The sequence below is a fragment of the Capricornis sumatraensis genome, chromosome 1 (assembly GCF_032405125.1).
Source record: "Capricornis sumatraensis isolate serow.1 chromosome 1, serow.2, whole genome shotgun sequence".
Lineage (NCBI taxonomy): Eukaryota > Metazoa > Chordata > Mammalia > Artiodactyla > Bovidae > Capricornis > Capricornis sumatraensis.
The window spans coordinates 48,934,425-48,941,306 of NC_091069.1; the positions used below are offsets into that span (position 1 = coordinate 48,934,425).

A 6,882-nucleotide genomic window follows, 5' to 3' on the forward strand; every position below is an offset into this window, starting at 1 on the left:
TGAAATATTATGGCTTCCCAGCCAGGCTGAAAGGGCTCGGGAAGCTAGCTGGACTTGTTGGCCCTTAAATCACACACTGGATGCCCTGGCCCCAGCTACCCTTGCCCAGCCGCACAAACAAGGATGCTCCTGGCTCTCGTCGGCCTCCCAGGAGAGGGAAGAATTGAGTATTGTTAATAACTATGGACTGGAGACCTTTTGGAGCCAAAAGGAAGACAGTCTTGAGTCTTTCTTGTTATGGGTTGTAAATACCACATAAAGAACAAGTGCATGTGATGCTGGAAACTTGTAAAGAGAGACTGCACATGACTGAAAGGCCTAAGACAGATGTATCTTTCAAGTTCTTATTGAGAAAATGACTATGCAGAAAATGATGGGTCAGGAAGACCAGTGGAAAACTCCCTAGGAGAGAGCCATAGAAAATGTACACTTCAGAAGAGAGATATAATCAGAGAACTCAAAAAAGGAAAATATATCATGTATGCCCTCAGAAGGGTAAAAAGATTTTTATTCATGTGCATGAGATTACTCAAATAGATGATCAGATATACAAGTGCCTTGAATGTAAACAAAACTTTTGTGAAAACTTAGCTCTTATTATGTGTGAGAGAACCCACACTGGGGAGAAAACTTATAGATGTGATATGTGTGAGAAAACCTTCATCCAAAGCTCAGATCTTATTTCACATCAGAGGATCCACAGTTATGAGAAACCTTATAAATGTAGCAAATGTGAGAAGAGCTTTTAGCATCACTCAGCCCTTTCAGGACACCAGAGAACGCATGCAGGTAAAAAATTCTATACATGTGATATCTGTGGCAAGAATTTTGGTCAGAGCTCTGATCTGCTTGTCCACCAGCGAAGCCATACAGGTGAGAAACAATATCTGTGTAGTGAGTGTGATAAATGCTTCATCCGTAGTACAAACTTCATAAGGCACCGAAGAACTCACATGGGTGAGAAACTCTTTAAGTGTCTGGAGTGTGAAAAAGCTTTTAGTGGGAAATCCAATCTTATTAGCCACCAGAGAACTCACACTGGTGAAAGACCCTACAAATGTAATAAGTGTGAGAAAAGTTACCAATATCGGTCAGTCTTCATTGTTCATAAAAGAGTACATACTGGGGAGAAGCCCTATAAGTGTGGTGCCTGTGAGAAATGCTTTGGCCAGAAATCTAGACCTTATTGTACACCAGAGAGTCCACACAGGTGAGAAGCCGTATAAATGCTTGGAATGTATGAGAAGTTTTACCCAGAGTGCCAACCTCATTAGGCACCAGGCAACTCACACTCACACTTTTAAATGCCTTGAATATGAGAAGAGCTTCAGCTGTAGTTCAGACCTTATTGTGCATCAAAGAATTCACATGGAAGAGAAACCACATCAGTGGTCTGCATGTGAGAGTGGCTTCCTCTTAGGCATGGACTTTGTTGCCTAACAGAAAATGAGAACTCAGACAGAGGAGCTGCATTATAAATACAGTGTCTGTGATAAAACCTTTCATCAGAGCTCAGCCCTTCTTCAACATCAGACAACCCACATTGGTGAAAAACCATATTTCTGTAATGTGGCTGAGAAAGGTCTTGAGCTCAGCCCTCCCCATGTATCAGAAGCCTCACAGATGTCTTGACCAGGCAAGAAGTTGTTATACCATTAAAAAAAAAAAAAAAAAGAATGTATTTACAATGTAAGAGAACTCACTTAAGATGAAGATCTCAAAGCAAGCCTCAGACTTTCCTCAGAGCTCAGACTTTATTGGGGACCGGAAAATCTGTAGTTGTAGGAACTTGAGAAATGGTTTGACCAGAGAGCTGTCTTTACAGAACCGTATCAATCACTACAGTGAGAAACCTTACAGATGCTCTGAGTTTTTGGAAAACCTCAGTCCAAGCTCATGTCTGATCACCCACAAGAGGATTTATATAGGTGGGAAACTTATAAGTTCGGTGAATGTGAGAAAGCTCTCTAGCAGTGCTCACCTCTCCTCATTCCAAGATAATTCAGATCAGAGGATGATATTTTTGTAATGCCCTGTGAAACAGTGCTTCAGACAGCATGCACGCCTCATTGGACGTCAGAAAGCTCCACTGGAAAGAAACCCCAACAGTTGTGAAAAAAGCCTCTTAACATAACTGTGACTTTATTACCTATCAGAGAAGCCATACAGGTGAAAATTTGTATTTGCCTTGAATGTGGCAAAAGCATTAAGTGGAGAGCCTTCTTGGGTTTGCAAAACCCTCCCCCCGAAAAAAATCTGATGAAGGACCTTATGAATTCTCTGAATGAGAAAAACTTCTGTCAATGATCAGTTCTTGTACACCAGGGAACTTGTATAAGTGAAAGACCCTATAAATAACCCTACGTCTGGGGGAAAAAAATCCTTGCAGGAAATCTCTACCTTATTGGGCCCCAAAGAAACTACTCTGGAGAGCATTTTGTAGACCTCTATAGAGGTCTCACTGTGGACTGTGTACATTTAATAGGTATGAGAACTGTTCTCATAGTTAGTTGACCCCTGTAGTATTGATGAATTTTAATGGAGTCGACATGCAAACCATTTTGTTTAGATACCCAGAAACTTGTTCTGGGAAGAGCTAGGGCAGGTCAGAGTAGGCCTGATGGGTAACTCAGGTAAAGATGCTTTTGTTTTATCTGAACCACTGAATGATTGCTTTACTTTCAGTTTTTAAAATTTGAAACTCCAATAAAAGAAAGGACTGTAATTGAAAAAAAAAAAAAAAGAATATTATTAGGGTTGGCCAGTTGACTTTATAATATTACTTAAATGAGCAATTCTTATATTTGTTTTTTATTTCTTCTATAAAAATTACCACACATTATAATATCCTTAAAAAATCAAGTCTATTCCTGTGCCACTATCAAAATGACTTATTTTAAGTGGTTTTATAATGTGTTTTCATACCAAGTATGGAGCTCTTATTCAATATGCATTATTATTTCATTGTTATTCTTAATATTTGTAATAAAAATGTAATATATTACTAAATTCATCAAGCTGCCAAAATTTTCTTATTATTTGGATTGAAGGCACTTTTAATTGATTGACTCAGGAAACAACACGATTTAAAGATGAATTAATCAAGAATGGCTATTTCAATCACTATTGTTTAATGTTGTTTTGGTTTTACTAGTTTAAAGAGAGAAAGAAGGTAGGCATATATATTTTCTTCCTCTTTTGAACTATTATTACTCTTTGTAGATGACAAAATTCTATAGTTGGAAAAGTCTAGATGATAAATTAAGAAAATATTCAAAATAATAATTCAGCCTAGAGTGACCAGATAATACATGGTAATATCAATATCAAACTTAAACACAAACTATCCTTTTAAAATTATGAAGGCATTTTTCAGAGATAGTATCCAGTTTGGGTTTCTTACATTGAATTCATCCTCCACTTTTATTTCTCACAGTACCTAACATTTTTTTATTTTTATGTTTTTTTCCAGGTAGCCATCTCTGCCTAGATTCTAGGAGATCAATAATAAGATAACACATTCATCTCTCCTGGCCAATTCAATGTGATGATTTTATGTTGAGGGGCTTCTAGGAAAGAGAAGCAGTTGGTTCTAGGTAGAAGCTGCCTAGAAAATCATTCAGACTTCTCCAAGCTAAAGAATATTGAATTTAAAGCCTTAATCTTTTACAAGAGGTTTCAAGCAAACATGCCCTACTACTGTCCCAGAAGGTGTTACTATATTTTCTTGGACCGCAAACATATCTGCCCTCTAGAAGACTTGATCTTTATTTCCCAAAGGTCTTTGTATATTATGCAACTGTCGTTAAAAAGATAGCTACTCTGCTGTAGACTGTCAATGTCTTTGCTTGCAAGACATGCAGAAATATGAGCTACTTATGGGAAATTGTCTCCTATCATTTATTAAATGAATTGCAGAAATCAGCTAAAATAGAAATATCATATTAAAAGGGACCAAATGAATTCACTCAGATCCCATTCAGATGAGCCATATTATCAAAAAAAAAAAACAGATTTATGTACCTCAGCTGGTAAAGAATCTGCCTGCAATGCAGGAGACCCTGATTCAATTTGTGGATCTAGAAGATCCCTTGGAGAAGAGATAGGCTCCCCACTCCTGTATTCTTGGGCTTTCCTGGGCTTTACCATCCTTGGGCTCGGATGGTAAAAAATATTCTTGCAATGTGGGAGACCTGGGTTTGATCCCTGGGTTGGGAAGACCCCCTGAGAGAAGGGAATGGCTACCCACTTCAGTATTCTTGCCTGGAGAATTTCATGGATAGAGGAACTGGTGGGCTACAGTTCATGGGGTTGCAAAGAGTTGGACAAAACTGAGTGACTTTCACTTTCAGTTACTTAGAAGAAACTTCCTTAATTTTATTTTCAGAGAATAATTTTCTGAAAACATTATTTGCACATCTTTCTTTGTCTAATCCGTGACTGACCATAATGTGCATATGATAGCTATCATATCTGAATAGTTTATTAAAATATGTCTTCTCTTTTAATGTCTCTGTTTGCTTAAAAACACTTTGCCATTTCAAGGAACTCCTGGCAGTTTCAAACCCTAGTTTTATAAGAGTTATTGCACTTGACAATTCACATGGGTGTGTCACATAAATAATTGTTTACAACTTTATGAATATAGACATAATAGTTGATAGAAAGTAATCAGGTTTTTCATCTTTATTAACACCAATATGTTTAAATACTGACATAAAAATTTACCTTTGCAAACAGCAACCCCAAGGAAAAAGAAAATTTTTCTGTCCTAATTTGATAGCTCTGTACCCTGCAAATATGGTCTTGAAATCTTAAGGCGTCTCACAGACTTGTTATTTCAATTACACTTATAATGATACATGTTATATGAATTGAAAAGTCTGTTTAAATGTCCTGCTACATAAAACTAAATCAATTCACAGAAGAATGTTGAGAGAAAACAGATTTATTATTATCAGGATACATGATATGTGGGAACACGCAACCAAAGAGAGACGTTTTCTTATTCAATAGCAGAAAATTCATATATATATATATATATATATATATATGTATATATAGTAGTATATAATAATAAGTAATACAGAAAGGCAATCACTGTGTTGAATGGCTTTGGTACTGCAATAAAACACTGCAGCTATGCATTTTCTTCCCTTCAAGCATGGTTTGAAGTCACATCTGAATCATGGAAAGGAATAGCTAAACATTTGTAAAATAAATGAAGTCCAACAGGATCACAAATCACTAGTATTTATAAGTTGAGGGAATTCTTAATATATTATAATGTCATAAATGATATATTTTCAAAATCTCTAAATTTCCATAGAAATCAGGGAGTATTTCTGTTCATCTATCTTATGTACCATATGCTTTCAAGAATCCTAGAGACAGATTCATATAAGAAGCATAGTGCTATAGAAAAGTGTGAATAGAAGCTCAGATCGAATCTGACAGAGGTTAAAATATTGAGGAGAAATAACACAATTCAGAGTTGTGGAGCAATGTCTGAAGGCAGTTGTTCTCAAACTTGGGTGTATAGTATAAAGTACTGTGGAGAACTCTAAAAAATGCTCAACTATTTAAATCCCAATTTCTGGAGCAGAGACGGGAGGCCAATGGCCAAGTCTTACAATTATCTAAAAGTTCTTCTAGGTGTTTACGTTTATTCAGGAAGAACTGAGGACCAATTAATCAGAGACTTTTGATTCTTAAGTTCTGTATTTCTATTATTAAACTTATTAAATGTATCTAATGCTACCTTTACATTGTTAGGTAATAATATTTGCATTATCATGTGGAATTAGGTTATTCCATGACATTTGTGGATATAATGCTTTTTTTTTTTTTTTTCTCTAATACCTACCTTAAGCTACCAATAGTGATAGTGATAAATGGTGATTTCATTTCCTTTGGATGTATGTCCAGAACCAGCATTTCTGTGTCATTTGATAGTAGTAATTTTCCAGGGGGAGAGGGTCTATATACTGTTTTCCAGTGCTTCCCTGGTGGCTTAGTGGTAAAGAATCCACTTGCAATTCAGGAGACACAGCAGGAGCCATGAGGTCGCTCCTTGTTTCAGAAAAATTGCCAGGAGAAAGGAAGTGGCAACCCACTACAATATTCTTACCTGGGAAATCCCATAGGCAGAGATGTGTGGGGCGTTACAGTCCATCGGGTGGCAAAATAATTGGACATGACTTAGCAACTAAAGAGCAACAGTATTGTTTTCCACAGTGGCTGACCCAATTTACATTTCCATCACCAGTTCACTAGAGTTTCTTTGGTTCCTCACTAGAGTTTTCAGAGTTTCTTCTTCACATCATCCCCATTTAGTGTCTCTTAGCTTTTTGATAATAGCCATTTTAACAGGTGTGAGGTGCTGTCTCACTGTGGTTTTTAGTTGCACCTTCCTGATGATTGGAGATGCTGAGCATCTCTGAGGTGTGACTTCTCATCAATTCTCTCCTGGATGTTTACAAAATCTTCTGAATCAGTCTTTAATACTTCAATTTTTGTGCCACTATAACTCACCTTTACACAGAAGAGATATTTTTTAATGAAATAAATTGTTTTTTATTAATACAGACTATGATCATATTATTTACCAGGTACGAATCTTAAGCTCAAAATAGCTACCCATTACAACAGAAATAAAACTCATTCTTTTCACCTGATCTCCAACTCCCTGACCACTTCCAATTCTTCCCTCTGTTCTGTGTCCTCCAGCCTTCCCAAATTTCTTTCTATTATTTGAACATTACAGGTTCCTTCACAACCTGAGGATATTGCTCCTTCCTTGAGGAAAACTCTTCTTTGTTCACTTAACAGGCCTCATTCCTTCTAATTTAATAGCAGTGTAAAAACCCCCTTTAAGAGACA

General features: G+C 36.7%; 1 pseudogene; it reads left to right on the forward strand.

Moving 5' to 3' along the window:
- Positions 1 to 422: 422 nt before the first annotated feature.
- LOC138092831 (zinc finger protein 322-like) lies at positions 423 to 1,632 on the forward strand (annotated as a pseudogene).
- Positions 1,633 to 6,882: the final 5,250 nt, after the last annotated feature.